Source organism: Ochotona princeps, chromosome 25 (genome assembly GCF_030435755.1).
Source record: "Ochotona princeps isolate mOchPri1 chromosome 25, mOchPri1.hap1, whole genome shotgun sequence".
Classification (NCBI taxonomy): Eukaryota; Metazoa; Chordata; class Mammalia; order Lagomorpha; family Ochotonidae; genus Ochotona; species Ochotona princeps.
Genome location: NC_080856.1, coordinates 14546593 through 14561421, shown reverse-complemented (window position 1 = coordinate 14561421; position 14829 = coordinate 14546593). Strand labels below are relative to the sequence as shown.

At 39.6% G+C, this 14829-nt stretch overlaps 1 protein-coding gene across 1 annotated transcript in view; it reads right to left on the bottom strand.

The window, feature by feature from the left end:
- IMMP2L (inner mitochondrial membrane peptidase subunit 2) overlaps positions 1–14829 on the bottom strand; it is a 761903-nt gene that overhangs the window by 89289 nt on the left and 657785 nt on the right. The gene's annotated exons all lie outside the window — the stretch shown is intronic.

Here is a 14829-nt window from a genome sequence, read left to right as displayed (position 1 = left end):
GTCTTTTTGTGCTGAAAAACATTCTAAGGCACTTTTGAGAGACTGATCAACAGTAACAATGTTTTCCATAATACATTAATTGTTCATTGCTATTTAGTTCCCTTTTTCCCTATCTTTATATCTAGTTTTTCCATGATTTCCCAGACAGCCCATGATAGTATGTTTCACAGTTTCAGCAAGTCAGCCTAGGGTCTGACATGTATAAGAAGGCTGTAAGTCCCTATTAAAAATGAAACTTATAAAATCAGGAAAAGGTCTCTGACTAAATCCTGTTTTCTATATAGATAAACTTCAAAACTAAGATAGTTTTCAAATTTTCTGAAAATATTCCCAGATGGTAAAAGCAGCATAAAAGGATAGTAATCATTTTAGCCTGACATTCCTGGAATTGTTTTTCCTAATAAGTTGTATTAAATATAATATCGAGTCACTTGAATCTAAATAAATGTCTTTCTATAGAAAACATCAGATGTATTTTCCAGTTACTCTGACATTCAAAGACATTTAAATACTAGTGAAATATTATAATTTGCAGGGGTATTAAGCCTCTGAAAACACTTAAGAGTTCAAATAGGATCTGTTCTATCTTTTCACAGAGTAAAGATACTGGAAGTAGTGTGGGTTTAAGCTGGGCCACAGTTTCGTGAAATTGCTATTGCTTCACTGGAAAATGGAGGAAATGAAACAAGAGTGTTTGGGGGTGGGTGGAGGACATGCTGTTGGAGATGAATTGGCACTCCTGGACAAGTCCTTCAGAATTGTTAGTCCAAAGTCCTTTTACAGCTTATAACTAAACATAACACTAAATACAATCTAAATATACAGCGCTTCATTGTACTTGTATTACAGTATGCAAATACAAATAAAACTACCACAAATTGGTGAACAATTAATGAGATTCATTGCAGGGATATTTCATCCCTGAATGCTGTTTTCCTGCCAGCTGAGACATGATGTATTTAATTCTAAATGACACCACCTGCTCCCACCTCTAAGTGAAATGAAAAAGCTGCCAAAGGGCATGTTGGGAATTAACTTGCAGGCTTCCTTTTAATCAGGCATTTCTCTGCAACGCAGCAGCCAAAAACATAACATAATGAAAAATAACACAGTTTTGTAAGTCGATAGTCGAATTTGGAGTGCTTGTCAAATAAAAGAAACTTAGGATAGCATGAAATTCCACAAAATTGTATTCTTTCCTGGCTGTGAAATTTCTTACTCTAAAGCAAGAAAAAAAAATGATGGGAAAGAAAATGCAATATTATCTGACATGACAAATCAATAAGAAGTGACTTATAAGACAAGCAAGCGGAATGAATGTTTTCATTCGTCATGGTTACCATGATAATGATACTGTGAACTTATAGAGCATCTTATATCTAGGGTTTGAAAGTGCTTCCTTAACCTTAATTTGTAATGTTTCAGTACACCCCCAGTGAATTATCACTGGAGTACAATGATGAATTGGACTATAGACAGCTGTTGTTTTGTTTGTTTTGTGTTTTTACTACAGACCTTAGAAGTAACCAGGATATTACTCTCCTGCTTTTCAATGAAATTGCTATTTATTGTGAAAAATTGTTGGTTGGGAGTACAGGGTCTGCATAGTTTAATAACACTTCATTTTTTAATTTAATATTTGAAAGGCAGATGACAGAGGAAGACAGGAAGGAACAAAGAGAGCGAGCAAGAACAACCAATCTTCCATCTGTTGGTTTATTCTGCAATGTGTGCAAAAATAGAGACCAATCCAGGCTGAAACTGGGAGACACTGCTTCTGTCTCCCAGTTTCTGCAGCCTCCCATATGGATAGCAGGGGCCCAAGCATGTGGGTCACCAATATAGCTTTCCCAAGCACATTACAATGGAGCTAGAAAGAAGTGCAACTGCTGGGACTTGCATTCATGGTCCAATATGGGATGTTGACAATACAGGTTGAAGCTTAGCCTGATAGGTCACAATTCCAGCCCCTTTAGCCCTTGCTTATTGTGGGAGTCAACCAGAGGAGGATCCATTTTAATCAAATTGCTAAAAATATGCAGTGCAAAATCCATTCCCCCATTATTTTCCCAAAACTCCTCCTGTTATCCTCAGAAGTCTCAAAAACATTGTATATAAGCTTATATTTGTAAAATAATTGACTACTACAAAAACCTGTGCTCTTCCATTCATTCAGGAGTCACTCAAAGTATTCTTCTAAATATCCTCTACATGATAGGTTCTAGGTACCAGGAAGAGATGAACAAACAAGACAGGAAAAATCCTTGCCTTGGCGTAGCTCACATTCTGATGGAGTGGTAGTGACAGCAGAGCATCAAGAACAATAACAGGCTATGGGATGGGGTAGGATTTTAATCCAAGTAGTTGGTGAAAGTTTGTCTGAGGAACATCTCAAGATGAATCTGGATGAGGGAAGGGAAGGAACCAGCCAAGATTTGTTTTTATTGCATACCTTCTCCCCATGCCTGCTTTCAGGGCTTTGTTCCTGCACAGTCCCCTGATTTATTATTCCATTTTCTACCTTATCCCTCTCACTGATACACAGGCATGCTCTAAAATCTTCCAGTCTATTAGTAAAAAGTGACAACAAAAATAAATCTTTCAACCTGACTTCTTTTGAAGACCAAATTCACTAATTTATTTCCCTTACGGCCAAACTCTTCAAAACACACATCCCCCCCCCCCTTTTTCCCTTTAACCCACACCAAAGTAATTTTGAGTTCCACCACTCAAGGAAATACTTCATACTGCCAGACATTGGCAGTTCATGTCCTACAACAGTACTTGACCCAGAAATTCCTCTTCCTTAGTTTCTAGGACACCACTTTCTCAGTGGCATTGACTAATCATTTTGGCTTTCCTAGCGAGTTCCCTTTCCTCCTCCTTAGCCCAGCAGGGTTCTCCTTGCATCACTTGTTCTCTGTCAACACTCTCCCTCATCCATGGCCATGCTTTTAAATCGACCACTGTCTTCCAGATCTTTTTCCAAATTCATACAAGTTGATCTAACTGCTCACCTGACATCTCCACTTAGTTGTGTAATAGATACCATAAACAAAACATCTCCAAAGTCTATATACACCAGCTGCTCCCATGGCCTTCTCCAGAATGGCAGACTGTATTCCAAAGAAGGCTGCCACAAAACTATCATCTTACATGATGCTCTTCTTGCAATGAGACCTCGATGTGTCTTCCATCAAGTGGCAACATCTGTCCCCTCTCCCTTGAATCAGTGTGGATTTCTCTAATTGACTCAATAGATTAACATGGAAGTGATGTTACATGATTTCTAATGGTAAATCACGAAATTTCATTATTACTTGGCTCTCTTTGGTCTGTCACTTTTGGAACTCCAGTGCTTTCTCATGTGGAAGGCCAAACTGGCTCCCATGAAGTGACTAACTGGATTAATCATGTGTAGGGGATCCAGGCAACACCACAAATTGAGTCTTAACCTACAGCTAGCATCAACTGGCAGACGTGTGAATGAAGACACATCTAAATAATTCAGGCTGTTGCATCTCCCCAAGTGAGGCTCCAGATGTTACGAAACAAGAGCAACCTGTCCTTGCTGTGTTCTCTTTGAGTAAGCCAGTCAGATCTGTGAGTAAATTATATACCCAAGAGGCACATCCTAAGAGGCAGCAGATGAAGGCTCAAGTGCCTGGATCCCTGCTGCTCACATGGGAGATCAGACGCAGTTCTAGGCTCCTGCTGCAGCCCGATCCAACCCTAGCTGCTGTGGGCATTTGGTGAGTATACCAGTGAGTGCAGATCTTTAATCTGTCTTTCTGCCATCAAATCAAGTGAAAAATAAAAATTTAGTATAGACATATTATGTCACCAATTGTGTGAAAGTGCCAACAATCACAAAGTTTTACTAGTTGCTCAGAACAAAACTCCTTATTCTTTAATCTTTGCTTTTCTGTCATACTCATACTAATCCCAGGAAAAGAATTCAGAAAGCTCATGTATGCGTATCATGAAAAACAATGAATGGCTTTCAAATATTTTTTTTTCCTGCACACAAATATAAACCTGTTATTTGATTCCATTTTCCACAAACATTTTAAAGTTTGTGTAAGTCACATAACATCCAGGTCTTCCTTTGAAATACAGCCAGGCACCTATGTTTTCTCACCACCCTATCTCTGGAGCTTTGTGGTAGCCTAACTACTCTTGCATGCTTCTAACATCCTTTGCATACTATCTAATTACAACATGATTGAAAAAATTTGTTAATATTGTAAATCAAATGATGAACCCTCAACTGCTTTCTTTATGATGAAGCTTAAAAGCTGATGTTGTGGGCCAGCACAGTGGTGTAACATTCCATACAGGCACTGGTTCACATCCCTGGCTACTCCAGTTCCCATCCAGCTCCATGCTTGTGGCCTGGGGAAGCAACAGAAGATGAGCAAATGTGGCAGGCCCAGAAGCAGCTGCTTGCTTCTAGCTTTGAATCAGCTCAGCCCCAGCCAGAGAGCATTTGGGGTGTCAATCAGTCGATGGAAGACCCCTTCCCCAGCTTCTCATTATATCTGTGTAAAATTAGATTTTTAGATAAAAATAAGTTAATATATTTAAAAGAGGGATAATGCTGTAATGGTCTTGAAGTCCCTTGTGATCTTGGCCTCTATCCCCCGCTATCTCCGCCTCGTCTCACTCATTCCACCTTGCCGGTCTTCCTCAAGAACATCTGACATGTTCATGCCTCAAAGCCTATATACTTGCTCTCATCTCTGTCTCTTATTTCTTATCTCTTACCTCTAGCTGGAAAATTCTTTGCTTCCATTTACACTTGACCAGGTCTTCCTAGAACACTTTCCATAAAATAGGATCCACTAATCACTCTATCCTTTGTAACCTTTCCGTAATTGTGACATTTGCTTGTTTACCTCCTGTTGGATGACAGTTCCCTGAGAATAGATTTTATTTTGTGGAAGATTCTATTTCCTGAGTCGAGAGTAGTCCATAGTACATAGCAGGAAATCAGTAAACACTTCTTGTTGTTAAAGACTATTCCACGCAGAGGCAAGAGCAAGTTCAAAGATCTGAAGTAGAAATTAGCTTGAGTCGTTTGGGAAACGCTGTGATCAGGACAGAATGAGCACGGGGGAAAGTGAGTGAGACAAGGTTGCAGAAGCAACCAAAGTCAGATCACACAGGTCCTTGTTGGCTACAGCCAAGGCTGATGGAAAGAAACTGAAGAGCAGTGATGTGATCTGATGGGAATTTCAAAAAGATAGTTCTTGATGCTGTATGGAAATCAAGAGAAGACTCAAGAAGATGAGTCCAGGGACTTTTGCAGTAACTCAGAAAAGCAATAGATGATAATGGTTTCAACTATGATAGTAATGACAGAGGTTAGTGGTTAGTATAGAAAGTATTTTGATAGAACGGCTGAACAACTTTGACGGTTTAGATGTAATATAAGGAGAACAATCCAGAACGACTTCTAAACAGTTGGCCTTGGTAAAGAGTGAAACAGATACAATGATGCTGCTTTAACAGTTTGACTTTAAGCAAAGGCCCTTTTTCATGTGATAAATACAGAGTTGGCAAATCACAGCAAAACTAAACTCAACTGTATCATGGGTTAATCAAATTGACTTTCTCAAAAACCAATAAGTAAATCCGTCAATTCTAAGAATGCCTAGGCACTGGACACAATACCCAAAATTGGACAAAAGTACTATGCTATTGTAACAAAATGGGGAAAATCTGACAGGTGGTGGGAGTTTGGGGAGGAATCCCAGCCGATATGAAATTGTACCACATAATTCCAAAATCAAAATAAAAATATATTTTTTTAAAAATAGTGATTCTTCGCATAATGGAGATGTAACACTGGTTTGGAAATGCTCCCGATACCTGCACACACAGGTGCCTAACTGGGCACCCCAAAGACTGACAGATCTGGTACCTCATGGATGAGCCATTAGAATTCCACAGATACAGGCTGTGGAAGATGTAGGACATTTGCAGTAAAATGCTAATCATCACTCACATAAAAATTAAGCCATTACATAACTTTATCACAACACACATAGAACAGAAGATAAAATCGCAATCCAGCTGCTGACCAGAACCAAAAAAAGGGATGTAAATTAAGAAACATACTCTGTTTGTCTAGAGGGAGCTGCCATTAAAATGGGCTGCACTGGCTTAACAACAAGACCTGAACAGCTTCTCTTCCCTAAGACAATCATCCTTTTAACATAGCTGCCATTCACTTTCCTTAAAATACTTTGCCAGTCATTTTCTCACCCTCTTCCATGATGGCAGAAATCAAAACTATGATAACACTATCTTCTTAAAAATTATTTTTGATGATTTTTACATAGCTGATTAGAGTGATAATGGTCAAGGACTATAGGAAGATGGGTGAGATCACCACTTGCACATTTTTTTTTCCTTCCTGTATCTGAGGGAAGGAGAGAAAAAAGGGGAGAAGCTACAACCAGCCTCCCAACCCTCCCAGAATCCCCAGTGTGGGGCATGCTCTGAGGATCCTGCTCAAGAGATTGATAGTTCTACAGTTCTGAATTACCACTCCAAGCACAATGAAGTCTCTCCAGAATACACTGGTTGACATAGTTCACCTTAGAGTCTGTTTGCCCAGATTTTCACTGCCAACACTTGGCTGGGGTAGCTGATCAATGTGTTCTGTCCTCTGTACTCTGTTGTGGTTCCAGGTGTCCTCTGCAGACTCCAATGTACTGCCATATCCTCCATGTGCGCCTGGACATGCTGTCCACTGCTGCATCTAAGCTACTGAGGAAGCCAAGCTCTGACACATATACTCCACAGTCAGACTCTGGAACCTGCAATTCTCTCCAAGGTTGGGTTTGGAGTCCAGCAGTTCAGCTGGGGGGATCCCCAGAGCAACTTCATCTGAGGTGATACCAGACCTAATTCTGTGTACATGCCAGACTAGGGTCTGACACAGTCTGTCACCCCAATCAGCTTGTGCATATACTGCTGGTTGCAATTGCTGGGTCACTTCTGTCTCCAGCTGTGTCTTAACCAATGGGTGTTTCAGCCCAGCCTAATCATGCCCACCACACTTGGCCCTCATGTGCACCAGTGGGAGCTGCAGCCTTGTCAGAGTAACCTAGTCAAAACAAAATTGATCCTCTGAATTTTATCCTATATATTTGAGATGTTTTATTCCCAAGTTCCAGGAAAGAAAATAATATATCTCACTCCTAGTTTGAAAACAGCTGAAACATAAATAGAGGATCAAAATGTCAGTTCTATAACTAATAAAACTGATCAAAGAATAAGGCTTACAGGTACGACTGCAGTAAGTCCTCTAATACCTTCTAAAACCCCTGCATTGGACTGCGGCCAGCCTAGGTATTAAGTGGCCAGTTTAGGTATTAAGATTTGTATTAAACCAGGCTTGCAACTTTATTCTAGATCCCAATACTTGGCTTAACTCTTGCTAGTCAATGTGACCAAGTATGATACTTGCATTAGTATTAGAGAAAGCAGAGTTCTCCTAAGCCTCATTGTGCACACATATGTGCATTCACATACAGACACACAGCTCTTCCCACTATGGCCACCATACATTAGAGCAAGACATCTGTTACATCTGATGAACCTACAAATATGTCATTATCTCCCAATATTTGTAGTTCACTTTAGGGCTCATTTTTGGTATTGACTATTCTAGGGATTTGACCAATAACAACAAGTTGTCTCCCATAGCATATCACACCTAGTTCCTTTTTTGCCTTACTCTGCTTTGGTTTACTCAACTCCTCCACCCAAATGGCCGACAACCACAAAATGCAATATTGCCCAGCTTTTACCATTTTCAGTAAAACCGTGCAATACCCCCTGGAGGACATTTCATTATGCAAACTATACTAGACAAGGAAATAAATACTACATGATCTCATTTTATGTGGAGTCTAATCTAAGGTGTAAACACAGAAGCAGAGAGTGGAACAGGGATTATGTTCGGTTTACATGTGGGTGAAATGGAGAGATAGCGGTTAAAGGGAACAAATGTAGAGTGTGTAGGATGACTACATCTGGAAAGCTAACATGCAACACAGCATATCATTAATACTATATTGTATTCTGGAAATTTGCTAAGAGAGTAGATTTCAAATATTAAAGCCAAACAAAAGTGTAACAACCATGTGAGGAGATGAATGCTAATTTGATTGACACAAGTAACCATTTCACTATATAAATCAAAACAAGATGTATTTATGATTTTAATATATTCATCTATTTTATATGATTTAGTAAATTTAAAATAATTTTAATAAAATATTTTAAAATAAAGATATAGAGATCACAAGTAAGATTGCCAATGCAATTTCAGGGAATTGCAAATTAAAACAATTCTGAGATACATTATACATCTTTTAGAATGGCAAAAATATAAAACTCTGACAACTATAAAAGCTGACAAGCATGTGGGGTAACAAAGTTTTCCTTATTGATGTAAAACTGTATTCTGCCATTTTCAAAGACAATTTGGCAATCTTTCAAAACTCAACATGCCCTTGTCATATGATCTAGCAATTGCATTCCTTGACATTCACCCAAACAGACTACAAAATTCTGGGGCCAGCACTGCAGCACAATGTAGCAAGCTGATCTCTTGGACACCAGCATCCCTTACTGATCAAGGTGTTGCTCTGAGGCCTTGTTGCTCTGCTTCCAATCTGGCTCCTTGCTGATGTGCTTGGGGAAGCAGAAAAAGAGGCATAAGTACTTATGTCCCTGCAACCATGTGGCAGAACTGGAAGGGATTCCAATTCCAGGCTCCTGGCTTTGAACCTGGCCCCACCTATTTGTTGTGGGCATTTAGGGAGTGAACCAACAGATGGATAATCTGGGGGAGGGGTGAGGAGAAAGAGTGGCTCTTTCAAGTTTTTTAAAAAAGAAAATGCATGTCCAAACAATAACAAAATTTTACAGCCGATTTATGTATAAGGTAACAAAATACGGAAGCAGTCACGGGGCCCTTTAGCAGCTGAATGGATTAATGTACTGTTGAATATCCCTACAAGGTAATATTACAACTACAAAGAAATGAGTTATGAAGTTATGAAAAGAGGAACGTTAAATGCATATCACTAAGCATAAGCAGTCAATCTGAGAAAGCTACATGATTCCAAATTTACAACACTCTCAAAAAGATGAAACTACAGACAGTACAAAGAAAAATATATGATCATATTTTCAGTGCTAATCTACATTCTTTTTCACAAACACATATATAAAAACCAGCATAGAGGTTCCACAAAAAAACTAGAAGTAGGGCCCGGTGGAGTGGCCTAGTGGCTAAAGTCCTCGCCTTGAACGCCCCGGGATCCCATATGGGCGCCGGTTCTAATCCCGGCAGCTCCACTTCCCATCCAGCTCCCTGCTTGTGGTCTGGGAAAGCAGTCGAGGACGGCCCAATGCATTGGGATCCTGCACCCGCGTGGGAGACCCGGAAGAGGTTCCTGGTTCCTGGCTTCGGATCAGCGCGTACTGGCCCGTTGCGGCTCACTTGGGGAGTGAATCATTGGATGGAAGATCTTCCTCTCTGTCTCTCCTCCTCTCTGTATATCTGACTTTGTAATAAAAAAAAAAATCTTAAAACTAGAAGTAAACCTAGCATATGGCCCAGAAATGCCTGGTATCTGTTCAGAGGAAAAGTTAGTACACACAAGGTATGTCTGCATTCTCATGTCAACTACAGCAATGTTCACAATAGCCAGTATACGAAATCAACTTAGATGTCCAGCCATGGATGAATTAATCAAGAAAATACAGCAGATATATAATGGAGTATTTTTCATATACTGGCTATTGTGAACATTGCTGAACAGCCATGGATTGAGTGAATAAAATATGTGTATATATACACACATATATACACATATGTACATAATGGAGTATTATTTAACCATAAAAAGAATAAAATCTGCACTTTATCTTGCATAAAAGAAGTCAGGTACAGAAAGATAAATACATTCTCCTGCATGAAAACCCAGATAGCTGATTTCATCAAAGTGGAGACTAAAACAGCAGTGATTAGTGGGCAGGAAGGGGAGAATAGGAGGGGACATCAGACTGAGGGAGGTTGGATGGCGACTACAAACATGTAGACAGGAATGAGCGCTTGTGTTCCAGACCACATCAGGGTGACCTTGTTTATCGCAGGTGATGACATCTTTCAAGTAGAACTCGGAAGTAGGAGCTGTAAGGTTCCTAACGCCAAGAAATTATTAATCGTTTATACTTACATGCCCTCTCCTCAACACAGGTAAAAACCAAAAAACAAAACAAAACAAAACAAAAAACTTATCAAAATAAAAGAAATTCAATGACTGAGCCAGTTAGTAACAGGATCTGATCCATTCACATAGAGAAACACAGATGGGGAGACTCAGGGAGGAGACCAGGTAGTTGGGGTGATTGAAAACAGCAGGTGCTTTTCAGAGATAATGAGAAAAGTGCGTGTGGAAAATGACAGGGGTGCTCAAGGAAATCCCTGCCATTTTCTGATGGGACCCCAGATAAAACATACTTTCCTGATCACAAATGTCTTCCTGATTTTGCTGTTTGTTCTCATTACAGACACAGATAATTGTCTCGATGCTGACTCAGCATCTGTCCCACAAGTACAGATTTTTCTACTGAATGGTGCATAAAAATTTATAGAATGTGTTTTTAAAAGTGTAAGTATCCTGTCATTGTTTAAGTAATACACTAAACAAAAGCAATAGAAACAAGCAAGAGCCTTTGGCTTCCAGTTTCTTCAATGATGAACATTGCCACAAAATTCAGGTCCCATTTTCTCTTGAGGGCAAGATAGTATGTTGACAGTGCCTTTTACTTAACAGTTCTGACAACCACCTCAAGCAGAAGCATTACAGCTACAGAGAAACATCTGCTGCACCAGAAATAACGAGACGCATGCAATCTTTTGATCAAGATACGAACAAGAGTCAAAAGAGAAAATGGCCCGAGATGTGCAGTCAGTTCAAGATTCGAGTCTGTAACCTGCTTTTTAGCTCAGAGTGGATGCCTTGTGCATTGAACACAGAACCGCTCTGATTATGGTCAAATATATCCTGGAATTTCACAGAAATAAACCACTATTTTGGAAGCAGTTTTTAAATCCAAGGCTCTGAAATACAGAAAAGGCAGCAGCTTGTGCGTCCTCAAAGACAGAATTACTAAAGCAGTGCTACGTTTTACAGTAGGCTAGAAATAGAAAGACTCAGAGCTCGCTAAACGCATCCTCTGGTTGACAGTGTAGACAGAGGTTGAATTGAATCAGTTCCAGGGAGAGGTAGAATCACAACTCTTGAAAGAGGTCCAGTACTCTTTCCAGCACATTAGTGCAAAATGAGAATATGCTATTTTGCCAACTTGAGTAACCTTTATATTTCAACATGCCTCTGATTTTTAAAAGGTTTTTGAGGGGATAGTATTGTGGAATAGTTGGTGAGGCTTCTTTTTATGACCCTGGCATCCCACTTGGGCACTGGTTCGCGTCCCAGTTGCTCTACTTCTGGTTTAGCTTCTTGCTAATGGCAGTGAGGATGACGCAAATACTTGGGCCCTTGTATCAATGGGACTCTACAGGTCCCATGCCAATACTAAGTGTAAGGATACTGTAGAGTTCCTTGATCTGAAAGGTGAAGGACTAACTACTCACGGCCCTTTGGCTCACAGTTCTGCTCTTTGCTTTTGTTTGAGCATATATGACAACCAATTTGTTATGAGACAAATTATCTAATGATTTACTTAACCCAACAAACCGAAAACTCTTATGTGGGGAATGGGGAGGTGGCGTTCTGAATGGGGCATCTCACCCAATTTGAATCTTCACCAAAATTACACGTGAAATACGAGGCAGGAAGATAGGGAACTAATTCCAGTTTTTAAGAAATGGTCTTTTTCAAGGATCAAACATGTACGATGCACGTTAAATTTGTAGAGAAAATGAAAACATGCTTTTTGATGCCATGTTTCCTTCCTCCTGGTATAATTAATGAATTTAGAAAGAAAATTCGTCTCATTTTGAAATATTCAAATACAGTACAGCTGAAAAATAATTAGAACAAGTGAGCAGCTAATGACGTTAAGATTTATTTTTATTGGGAAGGCAGATATACAGAGAGGAGGAGAGACAGAGAGGAAGAGCTCTATCCACCCAAGGATTCACTCCAAGTGGCCACAAATGCCAGAGATGAGCCAATCCGAAGCCAGGATCCAGGAGCTTTTCTAGGTCTCCCACACAGGTGCAGGGTCCCAAGGCTTTGGGCTGTCCTCGACTGCTTTCCCAGGACACAGGCACGGAGCTGAATGGGAAGTGTAGCTGCTAGGATTGTAACTGGCACCTACATAGGATCCCGGCACTTTCACGGTGAGGACTTTAGCTGCTAGGCTACTGCACTGGGCCCTATGACATTTCTGTTGGGTTACATCAAGCTCACAGTTTTAAGTGTGAGCATACTACAGGCAGAATGCCTCTCACTCTATGCTCCTCCATTATATGCTGGGGGGTGATTATTTTATTCAGTTGGTAATTTGGGGGCTCTTACAATGGAGAAGACATCTCAGGCCCTGTAAAGCAAGCTCTGATGACCTAGCAGCCGAAATCTTCTAATAGGTGTTAAACATCTAAATCACTATGGTGCATGACAGTGTAAAATAAGTTCCTGTCAATATCCAAAAGTACAAGAAAGTAAGTATCATGGATGAGAATGACGGAGGAGTCACAATGGCTATGCACACTAAAGTATTTAAGCATGAAGAAAGTAAGTATTTAAGCAGATGGCATTAAGGAAGCTACAAAGAAAAACAAAAAAGCAGCTCTTTGACGGTCAAGAGTTCAGCACATTCCTCGATCTCCAAGTGCCCCAGCACACATCCTGATGTATGGAAAAACTGCCAAATTATATTTTTCAAGAAGTAAACTTAGAGGACTAGCTAATTGAATTAGAGAATGATAGAACCTCTTACGTTTGGCATTTACATGGAAATTCATATTTTTTTGTAATTCTAGAAAACTACTTGTTTCCAGTGTGTAAAAGAGCTAATCTGAGAATTTTTTTTAAACAGAAGCCAAATGCAAAGGAAAGAGGGGAACCCAACGAGCTGATAAAAGATGCTATCTCCTGTTAGATGTTATACTTCGGAGTTTCCCAGCAGGCAAAATAAAAAAAGGAAGCAATAGCTTTTCCAATTTTCATTATCTGATAAAAAGAAAACACAGTTTCAGAGAAAGGTATTTTCTCGGTACTATTGGGTAAATTTCTCTGTAACATTCACACGTAACTCCTGGTTACTTTATGGACAATGATATCAGAGCTTCTTGTAGGCTCTGTAGCGAGGCTCTTCATTTGACCTTTGGCTGTTCTGACTTCAACAGAAACTCAGAGTTGTAGTAAACTATAACTCAGATAACACATTTTTTATTGGCAGTTATTCATGAGTCATGAATAAAGCTCAGAGGAAAATGTCAAGTAATGGTGCTAAATAACGTCGATCTTACAGAACTGGTGTCTGTCTTTGCAACTGCTTGTAGGAGAGGGACAGCAGTAGATTCAAGGTTGGATCCTGATAAAGTACCGGGAGTACAGATCCCTGGGTTTGCTGATTACATGCTTACCACATGCCTACCTGTAAGATTAGGAATAGGAAAACACCTGGAAACTGTACAAAATCAAGCGAGGTTTTAGAAAGGGGACTTATGGGGCCAATATTCTGGTGTAGCAAGTGAAGTGGATGCCTGCGGTACCAATATTCCATTTGGGTGTCAGTTCCAGTCCTGGCTGCTCCACTTCTGATCCAGCTCCCTACTAACGTTCCTGAAAAAGCAGTGGAGGACAGCCCAACTGCTTGGGCCATCGTGCCAACATTGAAAACCTGGAACAAACTTCTGACTCCTGGCTTCATCCTGGCCCAGTCACACCTGCTATAGCAATCTGGGGTGCGAACCTGTGGATAGAATTTGCTCTCTGTGTGTAGTTCCTTTAATTTTTTTAAATAAAAGATACAAAGGGGGATTCTCACAAGAACCAAGGAACAAGAAGAAGGAAAATTAAATGTACAATTTGCTTTTCTTTGCGAAAGTCAAAGCAGGACATTTTTGTCATGATTTTTGAACATATAAGATGATTTGGGTCACAAAATTTATCAAACTGATATAGCTTACAAAGCTATATATTTTTTTAAAAGGATAAAATTATCTTCTAATTCTATATATGATGTAATTGAACTTTGTGGGTGCATGTAAAAATGAGTATTTATCACATTTGCATCACATACATAGTTGCCCAATTATAATAAAGGGAAACCAACTCCAGGAATGTATTGCAGGAATCAACATATATAATTTCTGGAAAATAAAGATAATTTACTGTTTTTATTCACTGCTAGGCATTTTATTCTAAAACACAGGATGCATTGGGTAGATGCATTTTCTGGCAAAAACAAGACATACAAGGCTAAGGAGGCAGATCATTCATTGTTGATACTGATAATTTTATTGGAATTGTCAATCCCATTGCTGTAAGCATTGTTTCAGTCCACTTGGGGGTCTCTAACCTCATCAGCTTAGAAATTATGTGGGCCAGAATTCACTCTACTGCAAATCACTCCATAACCGAGGGCGGATTTTGAGATTCATTTCCATAAACGTTCCCTGAAGTTGTACCATAAATTTAACACAAAATTGACCTTAAAGATTTGATGAAATATTAAGTGCATCTTTAAAATATTTATTAACTTTTTCTTCCTAGTTTCTAAGTTACACCAGTTAATTCAAGCACTTGAAAGAGGCATCTCATGGCA